Below are 26,674 nucleotides of genomic sequence, written 5' to 3'. Positions count from 1 at the left end.
ACTTCAGGGGAGAGGAGGAGATGTGTAAGACAGGAGGAAGAAAGAGTTTATCCAAAGGTAACTCCATGGCTTCAACTGTAAAAGGGGCAGCTGGTAGGTGAAATTTGCTCTTAGGACTAAGAAGAGCTCAGGGGCGTGCTAGAATGACTTTTCTAACAGAACGTGACTTCTGAGGAGTGAAGATGGCAAGGAAAAACAGGAAAACTGTTCTTAAATAGATATGTAGAAATCCGCGAGAAGGGCTTCCCCTAAATCTGATATTCATTATGGTAGAATTGCACTGGCCAGACATCACAATCACATGGATTAATTAAACCTATAAAGTGGCTATTACTTCAACATGACCGTTTACTTTAATCCTCACCCTAGGATATCTTTTTCATTGATTTTTTAGAAAGAGGGAAAGGGAGGATGCGGAGAGAAGAGAAACATGGGCTGGTTGCCTCCCGCACGTGCCCAGACAGGGGCTGGAAATCGAACCCGCAACCCTTGGGTCCGTGGGGCTGATACTCCAATGACTGAACCAAAGCAGCCAGGGCAACATGACCATTTACAGAGAGATTCTCTGTGCTCTGTAAATTTATTTATTTTTAAATATATTTGTATTGATCTTTAGAGAGAGAAGGATACCGAGATAGAGAACTCGATGAGAGGGAAGCATCATCCATCAGCTGCCTCCTGCATGACCCGGAATCGGACCAGTGACCTCTTGGTTCATGGGTCAGCGCTCAACCACTGAGCCACACCGGCTGGGCTGTGCATTTATTTTTAAGTGTTTAAAAGTCTCTGGAACAAACTGATTAATAAAAATGTAAGATGATCTATAAAAAGACCCCACGACACTTTTACAACTCTCCCAGCTTCTCTCGCTACGTCACACATGTTCCTAGTTCCTCTGGAAGATGAGGGGCCCGAGGGCTAACGAGCTCAGAAAGGAAGCCAGCGCACTGGGACTTTCAAACCCCGAGAACACCTGCCACCCCAGAGTTCACAGGGACAGGCTGCTCCGTGAGCAGCCCAAACAGAAACAGCTCTACACGAGTGGGTGCGATTGAAAGCCCTTGTCCAAACCGCACAGGCGCTCCAGCACCTGACAGGACACTTCCAAGGGCACCCACCAGGGTCAGTGGCATCGGTCCTGCCAGAGAGACCCACCCTTTTGCCCCCCTGGGGAGAAGAACTCTACAAGCCTTTATACTCGGGGCACCATGAGAATTCTACTGTTTAAAGGGCCAGTCATTTCTGACTTTCAACAGCTCCAAACTGAAAGAGGTGAACCTGTCTCCCTATTGCCAGCTCTACATGGTGACAAATGCAGCCCCAGCACAGCTTACCCCAGGCGCACTCTCCCTCCGGAAAGGAAAGCGGTACCGACTGACTATGATCAGAGTGGGAAGACAATCGGGGGTCAAAATCGTACTCAGGAGTGAAGAGCTCAGTTTTCCTTGGAAAGGTTGTGCCTTGACTCGTGGACTCAGGCTCTTTTCTCACTGAAGTGACAACCTGGAGCTCCGGAGGGGCCTCTGGCAACAGGTGCATTTTACAAGGCTGCATGGAACGGAAGTCCCCTCCAAAGGGAAATCCCTAGATCAGTGGTTTAAAACCGCTTCTTGGCCGAGACACATTCCCCTTGGTAGCAGCAGGCACAGCAGCAGAATCTGCCATGGACAGAGGGGGCCGCAGCTCCCTGATAGCAGGCACCCCAAGAGTTCAGAGATCACGGCCCCAGAGAGCTGACTACTACTCTTAAAAAATTAAAGCTAATATTTAAAATTGTTCTGACTGGAGTCAACAAACACTTTAAATAATACCTTTAATCAAGAGAACCCACTGTAGCCTGGCCAGTGATTGAGTATCAAGCTATGAACTAGGAAGTCACTGTTTGATTCCTGGCAGGGCACATGCCTGGGTTGTGGGCTCGATCCCCAGTGTGGGAGTGTGCAGGAGGCAGCCGATCAATGATTCTCTCTCATCATTGATGTTTCTATGTCTCTCCCCCTCTCCCTCCCTCTCTGAAATTAATCTATATATCTATCTATATCTATATCTAAATCTAAATCTAAATCTAAATCTAAATCTATATCTATATCTATATCTATATCTATATCTATATCTATATCTATATCTATATCTATATCCATAAAAGGCTAATATGCAAAGTGTCCCCTTGGGAGTTCAACCAGGAGAATGGGAGTTTGATCGCTTGCTATGATGTGTGGTGACCACCAGGGGGCGGTGCGGAGCATGGCAGGGACTAGCAGTGGTGGCTGGGTGCTGTGGGGGGTGAGGGAAGGAGAAGGCAGGGCGGCAGGGAACCTGATAGGCCCTGATCGCAGGCCAGGTCTAGGGACCCTACCCATGCACAAATTTCGTGCACTGGGCCTCTAGTAAAAACATATTTAAAAAGAGAGAGAGAACACAGTGTAACCACTTGGCCTTTCACACCAAACACAAAACAAAACAGTGTAAAAGTGACATTTCAAATCAAGGGAAAATGTCAGCCATATAGAGAAAAGAAGGTGGGTCCATATCCCTTATCTTAACAAAAGTAAATTCCAGGTCAATCTTAAGAGCTAAATTAGGATGGGAGTTGGAGAAGAGAACCGTTCTCACATGGGAGGAACTGGTTTTTATAACCTTGGAGTGGGGGAAGTCTATGTCACAAGGCAAAAGAGTCATAAAAGAAAAGACTTAGCAAATTTGGTGACATAAAATTTTAAAATTTTGCATGATATAAGAAAAATCATAAATAAAACCAGATAAATAAATAGATCTGTAATAATAAAAGCATAAGATGCTAATTGGACTGGAAAGCCGAGTGACCTTCCGGATGTCCTTCCAGACAACCTTCCAGATGAAGCTGGGCTTCAAGGCTGAGCCCCTTGCACAAATTTCATGCAATGGGCCTCTAGCAACTGAATAAAGCCAGACTAAAACACCCAAAAGTGGGAAGTATACCTCCAACTCATATCACAAAGGGCTCTTCTCCCTGATACACAGAGTGGCTATAAATAAGAAAAAAAGAAAAAGAAAATCAGAAGGAAATCAAGGGGTATGAATAATTAATTCATTAAGAAAAGACAGATAGCCCCTAAATATATAAAAATAATCAGCTTCACTTAGAATAAGGGAAGTATGTAGTAGTCCCCCCTTATCCATGGTTTCACTTGCCCAAGATCAACCTCAGTCCAAAAATATTAAATGGAAAATCCCCAAAATAAACAATTCATAAGTTTGAAATTGCACACTGTTCTTTGTAGCATGACGCAATCTCTCGCTGCCCTGCTCAGTCGCACTAGGGCTGTGAATCATCCCTTTGTCAGCGTCCCCAAGCATATATTTCCTGCCTGTTAGTCACTTAGTAGCTGTCTTGGTTATCAGATCGCTGTCGCAGTATTGCAGTGCTTGTGTTCAAGTCACCCTCTTCACTTAATAAAGGTCTCAAAGCACAAGAGCAGTGATGCCGGGTGGCCAACAAGAAGCTGTACCGTGTATCCATACTAATATGCAATTTGCCTGAGACGCCAACACAGTAACAGTAACAACAGAACAGGAGGCTGTGTGGGGTGACAAGGCTGGTGGGGGGGTTAGTGAGGGATGACCAGACGACTGAACAGCAGGCTGCGTGTGGCAACCAGGTCAGCAGGAGGGCAGTTGGGGGTGACCAGGCCAGCAGGGGGCCAGTTGGGGGCGATCAGGCCAGTAGGCAGAGGTGATTAGGGACGATCAGGCCGGCCCAGGGGGGCGGGGGGGGTGTGCAGTTAGGGGTGATCAGGCTGGGGGGAGGGGGGACGATCAGGCCGGCCCAGGGGGGCGGGGGGGGGTGTGCAGTTAGGGGTGATCAGGCTGGGGGGAGGGGGGTGTTGGGGCAACCAGGCCAGCAGGCAGGCAGGTGAGGAGTTAGGAGCAAGCAGTCCCAGATTATGAGAGTGATTGGAAAGGATGCAGGCTGGGCTGAGGGAACCCGCCCCCCCCCCCCCCCCCCCCGCACAAATTTCATGCACCGGGCCTCTAGTGTATGTACAGGAAAAAACACAGTATCTACAGGGCTCAGTAACCATCCATGGACTCAGGCATGGGAGGGGTGACTGGGGATGTATCCCTTGTGGATAAGAGGGGGACATGTGTAAATTTCCTGCCAGGCAGCAAAGATGAAGTTAGGGTAAGAACTATGCCTGTCAGGGAGTAGGGAAACTTGGTAATGAGACTGTAAACCCATTACTCCAGAGAAAGCAAGTTAGCAATATCTTTCACAATTTTAAGTGCACACCTCATTTCACTCAGCAAAGCTATTTCTGGGTGTTAGTCCTACAAACACTCTTGCACATGTGAATATGTACAAGACTATCCAGTGCTCAACCTTGGTGTGAGACTGTCATAGCAAATGCTTTTGTTCTCTTTTATATACGCTTCTCTGTTCTGTTTTTTCTTCCAAAACCCCAACCCAGGGAAGATGATTAGTAAGCTAAAACTTTAGACTCAGCCAGTTCACTCAGTGGTTAGAGCCTCGGCCTGCAGGCTGAAGGTTTGCAGACCCATTTCAGTCAAGGTCACATACCTCGATCCCCACACTGGTCAGGGCATATGCAGGAGGCAACCAGTTTATGTGTCTCGCATTGATGTTTCTTTCTCTCTGTACCTCCCCCTCCCTTCCATTCTAAAAAAAAAAAAAATCAATGGAAAAAAATATCCTCGGGTGAGGATTAAAAACAAATTTTTTTTTTTTAAATACCAGCAAAAATCAATAGGCTACCTTATCAACATAGAAAAATAACTACTGACATTGGCTTTATTTGTATTAATTTAGTATAGCATTAGTACATGCCAAAATTTTCCAAACATTTACAAATTTACCTTTAAAAATTATTAAGGTTATGCCAGAATGGTTTCTAAACTTACAGGGTGATCACTTCATAAGTTATATAAATGACAAATCACTATATTGAATACCTGAAACTAATATAATATTGTATGTCAACTATAATTGGGGGGAAAAATGCTGAGGTTACAGAGGGACCATTGAGAAACTTTATTTAAGCAGTCATGAACTGTGGAATGGCTGCCTTCTCCAGAACCATGTGCTCTCTGCCTGAGTTACTGAAGGTATAATGAGCTGTGATAACTTTTATTTTTATCTACATAATTACCATTTCCAGTGCTGCTTATTCCTTTGAGTATATCCAGATTTTCATTTGGCATCACTTTCCTTCTCATGAAGGATTTCCTTTAATATTTCTGTACTGCAGATGTACTGTCGATGAATTTTTTCTGCTTTTATATATCTAAAGTGTTTATTTTTGCCTTCATTTTTGAAATCTTTACCCAAGGATATGTTTTCATTGTTTTCTTTTGTTTTGTTTTTTTGGTTTTTAAAAAAATATATTTTATTGATTTTGTATAGAGAGGAAGGGAGAGAGATAGTTAGAAACATCGATGAGAGAGAGTCATCGATCAGCTGCCTCTTGCACACCCCCTACTGGGGATATGCCCGCAACCAAGGTACATGCCCCCGACCGGAATCGAACCCGGGTCCCTTCAATCCCCAAGCCGACGCTCTATCCATTGAGCCAAACCGGTTTCGGCTGTTTGTTTGTTTTGAGAAAGGGAGAGAGGGAGGGAAACATCGATGTGAGAGAGAAACATCACCTGATTGCCTCCCATCTGCACCCAACTGGGATGGAACACGAAACCTAGGCATGTGCCCTGACCACAATGGAACCCACAACTTGTTGGTGTATGGGACACCACTCCAATCAACTGAGGCACCCTGTCAGGGCTGCCTTCATTTTGTTGTTATCCTCACCGAAGATATTTTTCCGTTAAAATTTAAAGAAAATGGAAGGGAGGGGGAGAGACAGAAAGACAGAAATATCAATCATTTGGTTACTGTCTGTGTGTCCCAACCAGGTCCAGGAATCCTGCCTGCGACCAAGATTCATGCCCTTGACCAGAATCAAACCCAGGACCCTTCAGTTCATGGGCTGACACCATCTATGCACCGAGCCAAACCAGTGAGGGCAGAGCTGCCTTTACTTTGGAAATGTATTTTCCTTGGGCATACGGTTCCAGATTGAGTTTTTTTCTTTTCTTTTAGTTCTTAAGACTATTGCCACACTGTTTCTTGCTTGCATTATTTCCAAAGAGAAGAAGTATGCTGTTATTCTTGTATTTGTCCCTTTGTATATAATAGGTCTCTCCCCTCCTCGATGCTGTAAAGAGTTTCTCTTTACCACTAGTTTTAAGCAATTTTATTGTGGTATGCCTTGGCATCGTTTTCTTCATGCTTGGGATCCATTAAACTTCCAGGATCAGTAAGCTTATAGTTTTTCTCCAGTTTCAGCCATTACTTCAAGTATTTTGTGTCCTCCTTTGGGGACCCCTATTACATGTACATAATTAGGTGCTTGAATTTGTTCCATGGCTCAGTGATGCTTACCACCCCCCCCCCCCCCGAAATCCTTTTATCTTTTAGGCTTTCATTTAGAAGTTTCCATCACTGTGTCTTCAAATGCACTAATCTGTTCTTCTGCTGTGTTTAATTTGCTATTAATCCCATCCAACGTATTTTTATTTTCAAACATTGCAGTTTTCATCTCTAGAAGTTGGGTCTTTTTTTTTTTTTTTTTTTTTTTTTTAATCACCCAAGGTTTCCCTTTTTCTTTTTATTGATTTCCAGAGAGAGTAGAAGGTAGGAAAGGAGGGAGGGAGGGAGGGAGAAAGGGAGGGAGGGAGGGAGGGAGGGAGGGAGGGAGAGAGAGAGAGAGAGAGAGAGAGAGAGAGAGAGAGAGAAACATGAGAGACACATTGATTGTCTCCCACACAACTGGGGCTGGAGATTGAACCTGCAACCCAGGCACAAGTCCTTATTAATTTTTACACTCTTCCCTGCCCTGTGTGAGCTCCAATTTTGTTTTCTCTGGTTCTTTCCCAGGACTTGGGTAGTTTCCCCGCAGACATGCACTCATCAGCTCTCAGTTGAAGACTCGAGGGAGACACTGAAATCTCCAGGTTCTTCTCTCTGTATAGCTCTCTCTCTGATCTTCAGTGGGTGAAAAGATTATTCATTATTCATTTAGCACACATTTAGCACCCACTGTGTGCCAGGTACTATGTTAAGGGTTAATATCAAATGAGTACAATGTCCTGGGAGTTTTATCTTCTTTCACCTCCCAGCTACATCCACTCAACTCGGGAAGCTTACTAGACTCCATCTAGATTCCCCTTCCCTGTGCTGTGGCTGGAAACTCTCTCCAGACAGTAAGCTGGGGCAATTATAGGGATTACCTCATTTGTTTTCCATTTCTCAGGAGTCACTGTCCAGTGCTGCCTAATATCCAATATCTAATCACCATTGTTTTATATATTTTGTAAAATTCAGTGTCTCTTACTCCATCTTTCTCCATTTTTTTAAAAAATATTTTTTATTGATTTCAGAAAGTAAGGGAGAGAGTTAGGAACATCAATGGTGGAGAGAATCATTGATCGGCTGTCTCCTGCACATCACCCACTGGGGACCCAACCCACAACCTGGGCATGTGCCCTGACTGGGAATCAAAACGGGACCTCGTGGTACATAGGTCAATGCTCAACCAGTGAGCTACACTGGCCGGACCATCTTACCCCATTTTTAAGGTTAAAAATAAATCACTCTAGGAGGTAAGAAGAGTTTATATGAGTTCATTAGCATAGATGAAAGGATTAAGTATCCTGAAAGAGGAAGGAAAGGAGAAAGGAAAGACAGTTCTATCCCATGCCTCTTGTTTTCTACCCTGAAGAATACCTTAGAGCACATGTGTCAAACACAAGGCCAGCGGGCCAAATCCAGCCCGCCAGGCCTTGCAATGTGGCCCGCACCGCGCTGTCATCACTGCACTCCGCTGTCAGTTTATGACATTGTCAGTTTATGACTGTTCAGTAAACCATTCGGCCCGAGATTTAGGCTGGATTTTAGATTTTGGCCCCTTCTCTGATTGAGTTCGACACCCCTACCTTAGAGAATGAGGAAAGCTACATATACATACACATACACATACACATACATATACATATATATGTTAGAGGCCCGGTGCATGAATTCATGCATGGGTGGGGCCCGGCCAGCCTGGCCAGGGAGAGGGGACATGGGCGGTTCGCTGGCCTGCCTGCTGGTCGAACTCCTGGTTGAGGGGACAATTTGCATATTAGCCTTTTATTATATAGGATATACACTGAGTCGCCAGATTATTATGCGTTCAGAGATCATAATAATCTGGCCACTCAGTGTATGAAAGCCTAATTGACTGTAATGACCAATGGACTGAACGACTGGTCGACCGGTTGCTATGATGTGCACTGACCACCAGGGGGCAGATCTTCAATGCAGGAGCTGCCCTCTGGTGGTCAGTGCGCTCCCACAGAGGGAGTGCCACTCAGCCAGAAGCCAGACGGACAGCTGGTGAGCGCAGCTGCGGCAGCAGCGGGAGCCTCTCCGCCTCCCTGGCAGTGTACCAAGCTATGGTGGCAGCAGGCACAGGGGCCAGGATGAGCGGGAGTGGTGCAGCACAGGGACCCCAACTCAGGCTCCTCCCCAGCAGCCTGCCACTTCATGCACTGCCACATCCCCCAAGGAGTCCCAGATTGCAAGAGGGCGCAGGCCAGGCTGAGGCACCCCACCAGTGCAAGGACTCATGCACAGGCCTCTAGTCTTTAATAAAGTTGTTCAGTGGGTGGAAAGAATATTCATTATTCATTATCAAACATTTAGCAACTATAATGTGCCAGGTACTGTGATAAGGGCTGGGCATATCAAATGAGTTTGACATAAAATGTAATAATAAAGGGAATACCCTTAACATTTTTGTAGAATTGTAAAAGCAATACTGAAAAGTGAATTACTGGTTTAAGCAAATAAATTTCCAATGAGTTATCAGGATCAAAAAATTATGCTGTAAAATAGCCCCTTACCCAGGGCAAGTAACTGTTATATCAATTAGGACATAAAATCTCTCATTTACTCCTTTTACTATATTCTTTTTTTTTTTTAAACCCTTTTACCATATTCTAATTGTTATGGGCTGGTAAATTTTGTAACTTTAAGACTGTGTGAAGCCTTCTGGCATGGTTCCTGATCTTTTGGAAGAGAGAAATGTAAAATTCATTACAATGCAATGTGAGGAGTGCTAGTTTCTGGCAGGGGTTCCCAGGATTCGGCAGGTGACGTGAGTGGGCATTTTTGTGAAATAATGACATTTTACTAGAAGAAACATGACTATATTTTCACAGTTGTACCCATTTGCAGTAAAAGAAGTTGTCAAACTCAACATGATGGGTTCTACGTGGGTTTTTTTTGGTTATTATTCAACTAAGAACTTCATCCATTTTGTCACCAACTAGAGCCTTCTAGCAGCAAGAAAGAGAGGGTAGAAAACACTAAGAAACATTATTAGGAGAAAAATTTAGGAATTAAAAAATTCCTCATGGTCAGCAAAGACAAGCATTAATGTCAGCAGTATCAGACATTAGTTCAACTCATGAAATGCAGAATTCGAAGGCCTTTATGCTGCTTTATATCCTACTTAGAATGAGCTGGAGTAGAAATACACCTAATACATTACGCAATCCAGCTGGACAAACAGTGGAGAAGCAAGGCTCCCAGAGGAGGGACTCTGGGGAAGAGCACGCATTTTCAAAGTCAAAGGGCTTGTTTTGGATACTGACATTGTGATTATTGACAAGCTCCAATCTCTCGGGATCATTGTCCTATTCCTAAATAAAGTTAGTTGCCACATCAGTGATTTTTTAAAAAAAATATTTTATTGATTTTTTACAGAGAGGAAGGGAGAGGAATAGAGAGTTAGAAATGTGGATGAGAGAAATTGATCAGCTGCTTCCTGCACACCCCCTTCTGGGGATGTGTCCGCAACCAAGGTACATGCCCCTGACAGGAATCGAACCCAGGACCCTTTAGTCCGCAGTCCGATGCTCTATCTACTGAGCCAAGCCGGTTAGGGCCACATCAGTGATTTTTTAAAAAATATGTTTTTATTGATTGAAGGGAGGAGAGAAAAATAAAAACATCAATGATGAGAGAGAATCAATGACTGGAAGCCTCCTTCTAGGGAACTCCTAGCATGTGCCCTGATCCCAGGACCAACTGTGACTTCCTGGTTCATGGGTCAATGCTCAACCACTGAGCCACATGGGCTGGGCCACAGCAGTGATTATTTAAGCTTTGTTGCCTGGGGACCTAAGATCCTCCAAGGTGTACAAGAGATGTCCTGAAGGCCTTAAAGTTATTGGTAGAGGCACTCTGACATCCCAACTACTCCCCTTTAATTGACTCAACTTTTTTTTTATATATAAATATATTTGATTGATTTTAAACAGAGAGGAATTGAGAGGGATAGAGAGTTAGAAACGTCGATGAGAGAGAAACATTGACCAGCTGCCTCCTGCACACCCCCTACTGGGGATGTGCCCACAACCAATGTACATGCCCTTGACCGGAATCGAACCCGGGACCCTTCAGTCCCCAGGCCGACGCTCTTCCACTGAGCCAAACCGGCTTCGGCTAATTGACTCAACTCTTATTCCACTAGGAGGAAAAAGTTTGAAAACCATTTAATTTACCCAACTCCCAGAACTCAATGGTTTGTTGTGTGTTATGAAGGATTGACTATCAATGGTGGTCAATCTGAAAATGGAAATACAAGGATCCATAGAAGCCAAGACATTCATGATTTTAGCAAGCTAGAGAATACAGTATTCCCACTTACCCATGGTTTTGCTTCCCAAGGTTTCAGTTACCCATGGTCATCCTCAGCTCAAAAATATTAAATGGAAAATTCCAGAAATAAACAATTCATAAGTTTTAAACCGTGTATAGTTCTGAATACCATGATGAAGTCTAGTGCTGCCTTGCTCCCTCCGGCCCATGACATGAATCATCCCTTTGTCCAGAGTATCCACACTGTATTCACTACCAACCCATCAGTCACTTAGCAGCCTTTTGGTTATCAGATTGACTTGTGGTATTCAGTGCTTATATTCAAATAACCCTTACTTCACTTAATAATGGCCCCACAGCACAGAGTAGTGATGCTGCAAATTCAGATATACCAAAGAAAAGCCATAATGTATATGTGTGGATAGGGAAAAAAGTATGTTTAGGTTCAGAATGATCCATGGTTTTAGGTAACCACTCAGGGTCTTGGAACATATCCCCCTTGGATAAGCGGAGGATACTGTAATGATAAATTCTGTCTGATAAATATATCAAACTTCTTTAAGATAAATTCCAGGGGTGGGGTGGGTGGGAAGAGATTAACAAAGAAGCTTATGCATACTAGTGGCCTGGTGCACAGATTTGTGCACATTGAAAGGAAATTAATTAGAAGAAATATTTTAATATCACTATTGGCCCTTTCTCTGTAATAGAAGTGACAACCTAATTCATGATCGACAATGACAGATCCAAACACACGCATGTGATTGGCACTAGTGAGAGCTTTATGTGTATGGTGCATCCGCGAGTCAACGTTTATTTTTAAAGTGCCAGTGCGCGCCATATGTACCGGCCCGTCAGTTGGTCGGTGGGACGTACGTAGGTACGGTCAGTCACTTAGCCTTTTCTATTATAGATGTGTATGACCCATGGACACAGACAAAGTGCAGGGAAGGCTGGGTGCGGGAGTTGTAGGGTGGAGGGAGTCAATGGGGAATAAGGGGGGACATCTGTAATACTTTCAACAATAAAGATAAATTTTAAAAAAGGTAAATTCCAGAGCAGTGTTAATGGTCTTAAGTTTGTTGACTATAGAACCATTAACCATACAGTTTGAATGTTTCTCAAACTGGGGTCTGAGGAAATAGACGGGTGGTTTGAGTTCTCAAGTTTGGAAAACATTAAGATTCTAAAAACATTAGGATCCTGAAAAATGTCAGGGCTCATTAAAACCTGCTAAACTTGATTGCTGAAGGCCTCCCACAATCCGGAGACCCCAAAGAACCTACGGACAGACCTGTGTGCGTGTCTGACAGAGGCACAGACGGCCTGGGAAACACTGCCAGGCCGCTCTGCTTCCTCCTCCGCTAATCAGCTGCCAGGTTGTAGCCCATCGTCCAGGACCCGCAGCTCACGCTGGGCCCTTACACTAGCCACACATTCCCGCTGTGCAGAGAAGCTATGAAAAAGTCACCTGATTCTCCGTTCTCTGCGCCAGATCAGACGGCTCAACTCTCTGAGGCCTAAGGAAATGTCATTGTTTAAGATCCTTGGACAGAGATTGTGTATTCTTCCATGACAATCCATTTAGTATTTAATAAACTTCCTTAAAACAGGGGTTTTACAAACTGAATGTAAATATAATTCCTTGGAGCCCCCAAGTATTTAGCATTGTCATTTATTACATTAATAATAGTTGTGTTCATTAAAAGACTCAGAAGCAAGGCTCTCAGAGTCTCTGGCATAGCCATGTATGGCGTTTTGAGGGGACCAACCATAGACCTTACAGAAAAGAAAAATCAACTCTGTAAGATAGAAAAAAACAGACGCCCTGCCAAAATGTCTTTATAATTTTTATTGTTTTATAAAAGACTGAACATTTAAAGACTATGGTAAACAATACACAAGATATGATTGAGAAATGACAGGAAGTGCTGCTATTATGATTGCTATTAAATATTAAGTAAAATAAAATTAAAACTATCTTTGTGATAATTCATACTATCTCAGTATATAGGATAATATGTATTAAAAAGATGTCAGTTCTCTGCAGTTACACTACTAAATTTCATTTATCTATCTATTTATTTTATTGTTTTGAGAGAGACATTAATTTGTTGTTCCACTTACATATGCATTCATTGGTTGTTTTTTTATATATGCCTGACCGGGGATCAAACCCACAACCTTGGCATATCAGAATGACACTTTAACCAACTGAGCTACTAGGCCAGGGCTACACTATTGAGTTTTGATGAAAGAATTCTTGTATTATATTTCAAATAAAAGGTGAATTTCTGCTTTAATCATGACTTACACATTTATTATTTTTACTAAAAATAATCAGTCAGTTAGAGAATCAGCATCCATGACAAGCAGACTCAGCAAAAGGAGGAGGTAATGCCAGCGTTAGAGCTAACCTCCCAAAGACAGACCTGGTTGTGTATCAACCAAACACATAAGCCAACATTTCGGAGTAAGAGCCCAAAGTGAGTCTTACTTGCATCCTCTCCATAAAAGCAGACTATCTGAATATCAAATAGAAGCTGCTCTAACACTAGTTTGATTTCTAGTGTCATTCAGAAAAAATATGAAATGGAGATTTATCTGCTGCTTATGTTTTTCCTAATAGAAAGGCGATTACTTTTAGAAAACATTTTAAATGAAGCAAAAGCCAAAATCCTACCAATGTAACTTTTCTTTACTTTTAAAAATAATGGACGTTGTTGCACAACCTCAGTCATAAGAAGTAAACAGAACTGCTGTTTGCATCTCCACTTCCAAATTTCACTAAAACATAGTTTGGTGATAATTAAGCTAATAAAAACTGCCTGAAATTTTCTCACTTATGCTAGGACACCATTGCTCTCCATCAGTGTAGTTTGTATGTTATTGTCCTTATATATGAAACTGTTTTTATTTTATTTTATTTTTTAAATATATTTTATTGATTTTGTACAGAGAGGAAGGGAGAGAGATAGAGAGTTAGAAACATCGATGAGGGAGTCATCGATCAGCTGCCTCCTGCACACCCCCTACTGGGGATGTGCCCGCAACCAAGGTACATGCCCTTGACCGGAATCGAACCCGGGACCCTTCAGTCCCCAAGCCGACGCTCTATCCATTGAGCCAAACCAGTTTTCGGCTGAAACTGCTTTTAAAAACACTGTGAGCCCTGGCCCGTGTGGCTCAGTGGATTGGAGCATCACTGCGTGCACCAGCCAGGGCACATAGGTTTGGTTCAGGCATGTACGGAAGGCAATTCTCTCCCTCCCTCCCTCCCTCCCTCTCTCTCTCTCTCTCTCTCTCTCTCTCTCTCTCTCTCTCTCTCTCTCTCTTTCTCTCTCTCTCTCTCTCTCTTTCTCTCTCTCTCTCTCCCCTCCCCCCTCTCTAAAACCAATTTTAAAAAAACTTTGAAATGGCAGTAAATCTAAACAATTTTTTTCTTTTCCTAAGCATCAGTAAGAGCAATCTGGTTAGAGTTATTATGCAAACTCTTGACTCTCATTGCTCTCTGTCAATGAGTAACACTCAAAATATGTTGGTTTTATAGCACGTTCCAAGAAAAACAAGCCGTATAAAAACAACTAACAAGATTAACAAAGAAAATTCCATTTTACAAAGTTAATGTTACCAAGGAAGAAAGCCGAGAATTCCCTTTTATAAAAGCAGATGCAAAGAAAGATATGTGGACAAAATCAATTATTTAAGAAGGAGAAATGAGAGGACCTTTTTATAAGCTTAAAAATTATTACAGAAAGAATATGGACACATATATATTTAGCATATTACTCCAAGCAAGATTTCAGTTTCTACAAAAACTTGAAAGATGAATTAATATCACCTTTCTAAACTCCATTTAAGAGACAGACTTCTATCTAGTGTGAAATCTTTTTCAAACCCTAAGAAACACCATGTGGGCTGAAATTCACATTGATAGTTCTTTCTATCAAAGACCATTAAGATGCTGAGTTTCAGTGAGAGAAGATGAAAAAGTTCTGGAAAAGAATGGTGGTGATGGTTGCACAACAATGTGAATGTACTTCATGCTACAAACTGTACTTAAAATGGTTAGAATGGTAAATTTTATGTTGTATGTATTTTAGCACAATAAAAAAGAATAAACCATCCATGAATATTCTTACTAAAAAGATAAGACCATAAGGGCTTGTTTGAATATGACTATAGTTGACATTAAACCATGCAGGACTGGAGCTCTGACTCTCCATGCAGTCAAAAACCCCCACATGCCTTCTGACTCCCCCAAATCCTAAGCTGTTCCTCCATATTTACAGGGGCTGGCTCCAGGACCCCACCGTGGATATGAAAATTCATGGGTGCTCAAGTCCTTTACATAAAATGGCACAGAGATGCCAAAACCGGTTTGGATCAGTGGATAGAGCTTCAGTCTGAAGACTGAAAGGTCCCAGGTTCGATTCCAGTCAAGGGCATGTACATTGGTTGCGGGCACATCCCCAGCAGGGGGTGTGCAGGAGGCAGCTGATTGATGATTCTCCCTCATGATGTTTCTAACTCTCTATCCCTCTCTCTTCCTCTCTGTAAAAAATCAATAAAATATATTTTAAAAACAAAATAAAAATAAAATGGCACAGAGCAATGGGTACGGTTGGCACTTTGCACTGTGGACTCCCAACATTGGATGGAAAAAAAGGGGGTGCAAGAAGTTGGGGCAGAACACCCCAACCACTGACAGGCAACAGACGAGGCTGTAGAAAGAAATCCCCAAAGAAGGAGGAGGGTCTTAATCCTCTGGATGCCTTTTGGCTCTCTGGAGAGGTCAATGGAATCTGTCTTGGAGGAATACTTCAAGATGGATACTACATGTAGGACTTAACGATTTTTTTAAGTTATATGTGTGATTCTTCATCAATGCATTATATACAAGATTTAGTGGTGAGTCTAGTAATTGCTATCATTTGGAAGATAGTCATCTTTCAAGATACCTGCTAATGTAATGTGAGAAAAAATATTTCCACTGGTAACAAATCCCCAGGCACTGTTAACACTACCATGGGCCCTAGCCGGTTTGGCTCAGTGTGGCCTGCGGACTGAAGGATCCCAGGTTTGATTCTGGTCAAGGGCATGTACCTTGGTTGCAGGCACATCCCCAGTCAGGGATGTGCAGGAGGCAGCTGATCGGTGTTTCTCTGTCATTGGTGTTTCTAACTCTCTATCTCTTTCCCTTCCTCTCTGTAAAAATAAATAAATAAATAAAAATAAATAAAATATATTTTAAAAAATACTACTATGGTTTGTGGCCTTCATTCATATATTTAGGAAATGATAAATTTTAATTGGAGTCTAGTGTAAGTAACATGCAATTTTTTCCATACCCAAGTTCATGGGTACTCCTCTCCCAATCCAATCTGCAGATCCTGTAGGGTCTGTCATGGAGCCCTTACACTGTTGGGATCCAGGGCAGCTGTTCAACACATGAAATGAATAAACTCAATCCAGTAACAAACAACAGAATTCTAAACATCTGACTATAATCCACAGATATTTTTATTCTAGCTAAGCACACATGGCCATTTCTATGCACTGTTTTGATGCCTTTTTTTGCAATGCAGAGGAACTGAAGGTGTTGCCATGCACGGGGAGGGGGCAACATCTGCCGATTTTAATAGTGCAGAGAGGACACTCCTCAGTGTCACCAGGTATCAAAGAATTCCCTGAATGAGGAAGGTCAATATGCTAATTTCCTGTAAGCTTAGTCGAGAGCAACAGAAATACAACCTTGGACCAGAATAGGCACATTTTTAAAAAATCTTCACCGAGGACATGCTTAGAGAGATGAAGAAAAAGGGAAAGGGAGAGGGAGAGAAATATCGATTGGTTGCCTTCTGCACAAGCCTGACCAGGGATGGAACCTGAAACCTAGGGATGTGCCCTGACCGGAAATCGAACAGGCAACCTTTCAGTGCACAGGATGACTCTCAACCAACTGAGCCACTCCCGCTGAGCTACAAAGGCAAATTTCATCGGATAAACATGCAATAGTATTTTCTGGAAAACTTAGTCAAAATTCACATATTCCTTCTCCCAAATATCCCATGTGGAAAATAGTCACAAATCGGGTACTTTTCCACTTTTTATATTAATGCTAGGAATTTAATAGACATCTAAATGAACACCTTTTTCTATACTCCTGTGCTATCCTGCTATAGATTACTGAACCCTCATAAGAATAAAGGAACTTAAAACAGCCTCCAGTGGCCTAAAAATACTAGATTTCATTTTCAAGGCCAACTCAGTACGATTGAAAAATGTTTTTTAACTTAAAACCACATCATTTTGAAGGTGGTAGCTCCATGGGCCAGAAATGAATGGGGTTAGGGTGAACTGTACAACTGACTGAGAAAACTGTCCTATCTTCTGAGAAATTCATGCCTACAACACAGCCCTTTTCCTTGGGAAAGAGATAAAGACTTTTCATTTAGTTGATGGTTGATCCTGTCTTATATCACTTCTGGGTCATTTAAAACAGGACAGACCCAGCTCAGCCAGTGTGGTTCAGTGGTTGAGCATCAATCCATGAACTAGGTCACGTTTCAATTCCTGCTCAGGGCACATGCCCGAGTTATGGGCTCTATCCCTAGTAGGGGGCATGCAAGAGGCAGTCAGTCAATGATTCTCTCTTATCACTGATATTTCTCTTTCTCTCTCTCTTCTTCCCTCTGAACCAATAAAAATATATTTAAAAATAAAATAAATTAGGACAGACCCATAGTTCCATTATCACCATTATTTAGTATCATCCTTTTGGACAAATTAGAAAATATTTTCTTTGTTTTGTTTGTTTGTTGTTGGTGTTTAGAATATTTTCTTGCTTCTTGGTGTCTTAATAATCTTTCCTTAAGAGCACCTATTTCCCTCTCTAAAGACTTAAATTCTTGGATTTTGCTTCAGTAAAATTATCTTCAATAGAGGTTTGTCATTATTTAACTTTTTCTTAAACTTCTAATGGTAGCTTGTAATTTCTATTGATGCTGCTCTTAACAGTATCATAATTTTTTTAATAAAGCACATTAAAGTATTGTTATAATTCATCATAATGATAACAAAGACTCGATTCAATGATTATTTATTGAAACTAGAAGATTCATGCTAGAATGGGCCTTCCTTTCCCTGGCTGCCAGCACTGCCTTTATATTCCAGCCCCTGAGCCGCCTCTTTCCACTCTGGCCCACCTTCCCAGAGGCCTCAGAGACATGGGATGGGTGGAATGCTGCATTGTCACCATGGTGACTAAGACACAAGCATCCCATCTCCCTCCAGTCGCTCAGTCAGCGCCTGTGTATGCAAATCAATCACCATCTTTGTTGGGTTAATTTGCATATCACTCCTGATTGGCTGGTGGGCGTAGGGTCAATTTACATGTTTGTCTATTATTAGGTAAGATAAGCCTGTGCTGGAGGGGCAGTGTAAAGGATTAAAGAAACACAAAAGACCCACACAAGTAAATAAGGTGTCCCAGCTCTCCAGTAGCTGATTATCTTATTGAAAAGACAAGACACCTACATCTGATTTCCAATGTGCAAGAAAGCACTATTAGTGTACATAAAAATAAGCATATGCTAGTAGGGATATTTACAGTCATATTAACCACCTTTTACAATTAACTGATAAACCAGGGACAGGAGGCGATGAAAACTGCAACAGCAGCTAACATTTCCCAAATGTCTTCCCTCTGCCAGGCCCTTCACATGGTTCTAATCCTCCTAACACACTCCTTCCTGCCAGGGTATATCATTACCGCTGTTTTTATAAAGAATGTAACACATTTGCCCAACGCTGCGGAGTTTGTGTGTAGTGAGACAGAGGTTTGATCGCAAGTCTCTAATTCTCAAGCCCTGCTCCTTCTCATCTCTGTGGATGAAAACATGTAAGTGTAATTCTGTGAATGTTTCCCACGCTGAAAGATGGCAATTGAGAATCTTACAACACTTCCTCCTAGAGCAAAAAACCTCAGTCCTCCATCAGTTAAAATTCTAAGTTTGTCAACTTATCACATACATCTTCGCTGAGAAAAGTGAAGCATATTATTTAATTAATTTTTTGTTAATCCTCACCCGAGGATATTTTTTCCATTGGTTTTTAGAGACAGTGGAAGGGAGGGAGGGAGAGTAGGAGAAAGAGAGAGAGATCAATGTGAGAGACACAGATGGATTGGCTGCCTCCCCCCGCAGCCCGACTGGGCCGGGGATCAAATCCACAGCCCAGGTTTGTGCCCGAGACGGGGAATGAACCTGTGACCCTCTGGTACTGAGGCCAAGGTTCTCACCACTTAGCACACCGCCAGGGCGAAGCACTTTACATCTCAAGTGCTAATAGTCGCATGTGGCTGGTGGCTACCAGGACAGTTCAGGTCTACAGACAGAGAACTTTCTTTCCCCTGAATTTTTTGGGAGAATTTTTTAAATATAGTTTTTATTGATTTAAGAGAGAAAAGACAGGAGAGAGAGATAGAAATCAATGATGAGAAAGAATCATTAATTGGCTGCCTCCATACTGGGCCCACAATCAGGCATGTGCTCTGACCAGGAATTGAACTGTGAACTCAACCACTGAGCCATGCCAGCTGGGCCTGCGGGAATGTTTTTAAATTGATGTTAAAGGAGGGAGGGAGGGAAGGAGAGAGAGACAGGAGAGAAACACTGGCTGCCTCCTGCAGGAGCCAGGCCCCAGGATTGGACTAAAACCTGGGTATATGCCTTGACCAGGAATTGAACCTGCCACCTTTTGGTGTATGGGATAAAACCCCAACCAACTGAGCCCCATGGGTCAGGCCTGCAGGAGATTTTTTTAATGCTAAAAAAATAATATGTACAACTTGATAGATTTACAGAACTTAATTTAGGAAAAATACTAGAGGTTCATCTTCCCCTTGCCAGCCCTTATGGACAGCCACAAGATAGAAACCTTCAAGATTTAAGAACAGTTAACGAGTCATGAATAATATTTACCCTAATTATTTATATAAGATTTCCCAGAGATTTTGTTTGTGGGATTTTTTATGGGAGAGGGTTGGAAGGGAGTTGCCATAACTCTTATTTTTCACCAGAATATAGCCCCTCACCATCGCCCCCCCCCCCCCCACATACACACACTGATTTAATTTAGAAAAGGGGAAAAAATTAAAAATTAGTTCCAAAGATAACCCTAGTCTAGCCATTAGACTAAAATAATCATAATTTTCTAAGTCAGCGTTACATGCCTCTTACATATTTAAAGATTTTAATATATGTTTCGAAAAATAAGTTATTTCTTCATGTTTGTATAAAATGACCATAATTGCATGGGGAAAATCCAAAAGTGAAGTATTTGAAAATAAAAGCAAGGCAACTCTTTGCTCACGGACAGGAAGCGGATGCTACCAGCTTCTGGATGAGGCACTCGCAGAGCCTCCCGGCAGCTCAATAGGGCAGTCAGGGGCCCCCAGCCACTGGGAGCCCGCTGGAAATGCAGGTCCACGCCCACCCAGACTTCCTGGGCCAGGAGCTCAGTGCTAAACAAGCCTCTGGCAGTTCTGGTGCACACTGGAGTGTGAGAACCACTAGATCAGCACAGAACTGGTATTGAAACCCAGTCTAACTCCAAAAGCTGTGTATTTTTAGAAGTTTTTTGTTTGTTTTTTTAAGAGGGGGCTGGGAATTTTTATGTGTGTGTGATAACATTCACCATCGTAATCATTTTTAAGTGCACATTTCAGTGGCATTAATTCACATTATTGTGCGACCATCACCACCATCCATCTCCATAAGTCTTTTCATCTTGCAAACCTGAAACTTTATACCTATTAAACACTAACTCCTCTTCCCTCTCCCCAGCCACTAAAAACCACCATTCTACTTTTCCTGTCGTTATGAATTTGACTACTTTTGGTACTTCACATAAGTGGAATCTAGAAGTGTTTTTCACCCAACACCCTCAATTGCATGAAGTTTGGAAAGTACAGAAATGTGCAGAAAATGAAGATTACTTATGATTCCATTGCCTAGAGGTGACTGCTTGTGCCCTTCCAAAACTCATGTTGAAACCCTGACCCTCAATGTGGCTGTATTTGGTGACAGGTCTTTAGGAAGGTTAGTAAAGTTAAATGTAGTCACAAGGGCAGGGCCCTCATCCAATAGGGCTGGAACTCTTATAAGAGAAAAAGAGCCCAGCTGGTGTAGCTCAGTGGTTGAGCATTGACCCATGAACCAGGAGGTCACAGTTCAATTCCTGGTTGGGGTACATGCCCAGGTTATGGGCTTGATCCCAGGTGGGGGCATGCAAGAGGCATCCAATCAATGATTCTCTCTCATCATTGATATTTCTGTGTGTGTGTCTCTCTCTCCCTCTCTCTGAAATCAATAAAAATCTTATCTAATAAAATAATATGCAAATTAACCATCAGTCTGCTAGACCCATAAGCCATGCCCATAAATTGTGCCCACCAGCCAATCAGGAGAGAATATGCAAATAAACCCAACCAAGATGGCTACAGCCACAGAGAGCAGGAGGGAGGGTTGGGTTTCCCAGGCAATGGAGGAAGCCAAGCTTTCTGCACACCCTGGCCGGCTCAGGCCTCCACTCAAGGTTACAAAATTTCCATTACAGAAAGTAAACAAATCCAAACAGAAATGGCGGCAGCCACTGAGCAGTTTTCTACTGCTAAATTTCTCAGAGCCTTTTCTGCACTAAACTGGGAATATAAGAGGGGAATCTGTTAGATTTGATCTCTAAATATGTTATTGGGGGATTCCTGCTGTTCTGATAAAACTACTACTAGACAACTAACAGAAATTTCAAGGGGCAATGCTCAATCCTGGAAGGAAATACTGGCTGACAAGAAGAGTTCACTTTATTTTTTTAATATGTTTTTTGTTGATTTTTTAGGGAGAGAGGAAGGGAAAGGGAGAGAGAGAGACATCAATGAGAAACGTCAACTGGATGTCCTGCATGTCCCCAGCAGGATCGAGCCCTCAACCCAGGCATGTGCCCTAACCAAGAATTGAACTGGTGACCTCTTGGTGCATGGTCAGATGTTCAACACTGAGACAAACTGGCCGGGCAGGAACAGTTCACTTTAGAATAAACAGTTTATTTTGTTTTATTTTTAAAATATATTTTTTATTGATTTCAGACAGGAAGGGAGAGGGAGAGAGAGATAGAAGCATTAATGATGAGAGAGAATCATTGATCGGCTGTCTCCTGCATACTCCCTACTGGGATCAAACTCAAAACCTGCACAAGTGCCTTTGACCGGAATTGAACTTGCGATGCTTCAGTCAGCAGGCCAACGCTCTAACCACGGAGACAAACTGGCTAGGGCAGTTTATTTTGTTTCCTAAGGGGGCCATTCATTCACTCACTGTTAGCAGACTAAGTGTAATTAAACACTGCTTTAATATTACTTTTTTATAACAGTGCTAGCCCTTGCTGACTTGCCATGGCCTGAACTCACCAGGCATGCTCATGTCTCAGGCCCTTTGCACCGGCTGCTCTCTGCCTGGATGCTGTTCCTTTGGATATCCTCAAGCTCACCCCAACTTTCTTCAGGTCTCTGCTCAGATGATCATGACCTACCATGACCACCTTCCAGCCCCCAGCACCCCACATCTTCCTTACCCTGCTTTATTCCCCCCGTAACTTACTACAAAGTTACCTCGGGTTTTTGTCTGTCTTCCCGTGAAAATAGGGCCTTGGTCTTTCGTTCACTGAGGCATCCTCGAGCCTAGAGGGGCCCTGGCACACAGTCAGTGCTCAGCAGCACTTGCTGTATGAGTGATGGGTCTCAAGCAGCCATCCATCATTCATACAAAGACTCTCTCCTTTGCTCTCACTTGTACCACGTTTGGCACTTACCATGTACTGTCCTGTATTGTTCTGTTACCTTCTATCCACCTAGTGAGATTACGTGTTCCTATACTCTCCAAGTGACCTGTACAAAATTAGCACTTAATAAATATTTGATGCCCAGCCAGCATGGTTCAGTGGTTGAATATTGACCTATGAACCAGGAGGTCCCAGTTCAATTCCTGGTCAGGGCACATGCCAGGTTGCGGGCTCGATCCCCAGTGTGGAGCATGCAGAAAACAGCCAATCAATGACTCTCTCTCATCGTTGATGTTTCTATCTCTCTCTCCCTCTCCCTTCCTCTCTGAAATCAATAAAAATATATTTTGAAAAATAAAAAATAAAAATTTGATGATGAAACATCAGGGTTTTAAGTAAAAAATATTTGATGATGAAATATCAGTGGCTTTTTCTTTCATTGTAGATACAGTAATAATTTTTCAAATTCCATTTAGAAAAGAGACATTCTGGAAAGCAGTATAAGAAAAATTCAGCCGAAACCAGTTTGTTCTCAGTGGATAGAGGGTCAGCCTGCGGACCAAAAGGTCCCGGGTTCGATTCCAGTCAAGGGCATGCACCTGGGTTGTGGGCACATTCCCAGTAGGAAGTGTGCAAGAGGCAGCTGATGGATGATTCTCTCTCATCGATGTTTCTAACTCTCTATTCCTCTCCCTTCCTCTCTGTAAAAGATCAATAAAATATATTTTTTAAAAATTCAAATATTTAATTTTAAATTAATCTTTAAAAGTTGGAAATATTTTAAAGGTGTGTGTATATATAATGTATACACACTATACCAAATCTATGACATGCTCTGAAAATATTTGTTTTGTGATTTTTACAGCATCTTATATCCTGAAGACATTTTCCTTTTTCTTTCTGAAGTCATTCTTTTTCTTTTTCTTTTTTTATCCTCACCCAATAGTATTTTCCCATTGATTTTTAGAGAGTAGAAAAGAGAGGGAGAGACAGAGAAATACGGATGTGAGAGAAGCACATCGATTGGTTGCCTCCCACATGAGCCCCAACCAGGGCCAGGCCAGGGCGAAGCCCGCAACCGAAGTACATGCCCTGATCAAAATCGAACCCAGGACCTTTTGGCTCTCTCCATTAGGGCATGAAGACATTCCTGAGAGTCAAGCTCAAGGTATCATTCTGACGGTAAGGTAATTTGAAACAGAATATATTTTAAATAATAATTATCAGTTGGGAATTTATGTAGTATGCGACCAAAAAAGTCAATGTCAAATAGGTTTCATGTCACATTTTTTGATCTAATGATAGCAGAAAGTTCTAGCTGGGAGCATCTAATGAAGAAAGTGTATGCTATAAAACTACCTAAATTTATACTACACATGTATTCACAGAACTAATGTATTTTTGAAAAGCAGTTTGGACAACTTGCTGACATTAGGTGAAGGTCTTTTCAGGCATCCGGCTGTAGTGCACCGTTCTCTGTGAGGACGGGAGGGGAAGACCTGTAAAAAGACCCCTACAGGACTTCCACTAATTTAATTAATTATATGTACAATCTAATCTTAAAACTTTAACCATACAGTGCAAATGCAAAAAGAATGTATACCGTTTGCAATTGTTTTAATTTAGTTTTATTCTTAATATTTAAATTTTACTTTTATTATAGTAGCTTTAAAAACAAAAAAGGGTGAGATGTAGAGGGCCGCCTGGGAAGGGACACGGGCATTGAAAATGATAACATGTGTGTAGTTTAGTTTTTGCATTGGCACTATTTGCAATTGTTTTAGAGTTTAATTTACTTTTATTATAGTAGCTTAACAAACCAAAATGTACAGTGATATATTACTACTCACAAAATATCATTAAAAAAGGAAATGCACTTTCTCCGGTGTGCAGCACAAAGTCCATCTTACATTCCCAAGTATTTCCTCCCAAGACTGGGCATTGCCCCTGGAAATTCTTGTTAGTTGTCTAACTTTGTATTAATACCTTTGTTTGCCAAACACAAATATAAAGATTTTTAAATTTAATCTCTCAAAATGGCATCTGGCTTTCTCTATTTCTATTATTTATTAAGAAACTATTTCTGGCACTAGGCGGTTTGACTCAATGGATAGAGAGTCACAGGCCTGAAGGGTCTCAGGTTCGATTCTGGTTAAGGGCAGGTACTCAGTTTGCAGGCTCAATCCCTTGCCCTGGATGGTATGTGCAGGAGGCAACCAATTAATATCTCTCTCTCACATCGATGTTTCTCTCCCTCCCTCTCCCTTCCTATCTCTGAAATCAACAAAACCATATTTAAAAAAAGTGATTTCTGAAAAGAGTAAATTACAAACTATTCTAAATTATTTTATAAAACTTTCATGTACATTGCACTAAAATTCAACAAATGTAGCTTTTCTTTTTAATTCAGGGGAAATACTTAAGACTTTAAAAATTATTGCTAAGGGCCAGGGGATTGAGAAAAAAATAAAAAAGAGAAAAAACTCATGGACAAGACAACAGTGTGAGGATTTGGGGGGAGGGGCTGGGGAGAGGTGGAAGAGCTCATAGGGGATTAAATGGTGATAGGAGGACGCCTTGGGGTGGTGGACACACAATACAGCGCACAGATGACGAGTTGTGGAATTGTGCACCTGAAATCTGTATAACTTTGTGAACCAGTGTCACCCCAATAAATTCAATAAAAAGGAAAAACATTATTGCTAAAAATCCACTGATAGGGTGGCCCAAACACTATAAAATATTTTTAAGAAGTACTGAATACCAATTCTATAATAATAATAAAGAAAACTTAATCAAGAAATTAGATAAATTTGTCTTTTAAAAAAATTACAATAAGTCCTACCTAAAATATACTGCAAGCATGGGAACTTAAGAATGTTGGTTTCTGCCAGAACAGCATCTATTTTCCAACATGTCTGTGTCTAAATCTTAAAGGTCTGAATGTCCTTGTTTTCCTCTAGTGGCCATATTGTGGATTTCTTCTCTGTATCAAAATATTTACCTCTGCTTTTATATATTAAGTATTGGCATAAGATTAAAAAATGAAATATACTACAACTTCTAAAGATGGTTGATTTCTATACATACAATAGCAGACCCAACACTCCTTACTCACGTTCAAAATATTTGTCTTCATAATAAATTTTGAAAATTTCTCCCATAATACACTTCCCACAAGATTTTGAAATTCTTTCTCTCCCTAAATTAGGCTTTCCACTAATAAGTGGTCCAAGGGTTGGTTTTCACTGGGCGAAGAGGAAAATTCAAGTTCATTCTCACAGCCTGGCATGAAGAACTAGCTCAGACTGTACAGTGAGCGCCCTAACATTCAAGATCTAAGTCAGCCCAGGTGAACTCAAGGATCCTCAGTGAGAATGTTTCTAGACCTTTTACTGCTGCTGCCTATCAAGGTTAAGCTTTCTTGTAAAGAGAAAAAAATTACTCATTTTCACATGTTGTCCTCTTACTGGCCACAACTGAGTAAATATGCCTTATACTCAACCTACAATATGGCCTCTTTAAAATAAGGTTTCTTTAAAGCAAATCACAGTATATTTCAAATACTTTCCTCCCAAGTGTACTATAATTACTGTGCTTATATTGACAATATTTCAAACAAAAGGATAATAAGCTATGCAGTATCAATCTTAAAGGTCTTATTTTAGTCTCTTCCAATTAACATTTTTTAAGTGAAAGATATGATTCATAACCCATGATTGCTACCAAATATGGAGCTATGGCCCCCAAGTTTGACTCACCATATTATGCAAATAAAAATAATTATCTGCAGAAGGGGCAGGATAACTGCTTTGACATAAAATTTGACTATCCACCTAAGAGATTTTTTTTGTCACAATTTTTATTTAGCCATTAAATGACTACTTTTCCCTGTTCCTCCTATTGAAACAAAGGTTATTCAATCTTAAGACCTCAAAATGTTTGTTTACCTGATAGGCAGTTATTTGTAGATTAAATTTATACATGGGATAAACATCAATGGCAAAAATGTACGATGCATGGCTCTGGGGTATATATTCAAATTCCAGCTCTGACCCACAATAATGTAATCTTGAACAAGTTATCATTTCTAAACCTGTTTTATTATCTAGAAAACGAAGACAAAACTGA

The 26,674-nt window shown here is 41.6% G+C and overlaps 1 protein-coding gene across 3 annotated transcripts in view; it reads right to left on the bottom strand.

The window, feature by feature from the left end:
• BICRAL (BICRA like chromatin remodeling complex associated protein) overlaps positions 1–26,674 on the bottom strand; it is a 100,504-nt gene that overhangs the window by 40,117 nt on the left and 33,713 nt on the right. The gene's annotated exons all lie outside the window — the stretch shown is intronic.

This window comes from Pipistrellus hanaki, assembly GCF_964339955.1.
Source record: "Pipistrellus hanaki genome assembly, chromosome: 7".
Classification (NCBI taxonomy): Eukaryota; Metazoa; Chordata; class Mammalia; order Chiroptera; family Vespertilionidae; genus Pipistrellus; species Pipistrellus hanaki.
This window is presented reverse-complemented; position numbering and strand designations above follow the sequence as displayed.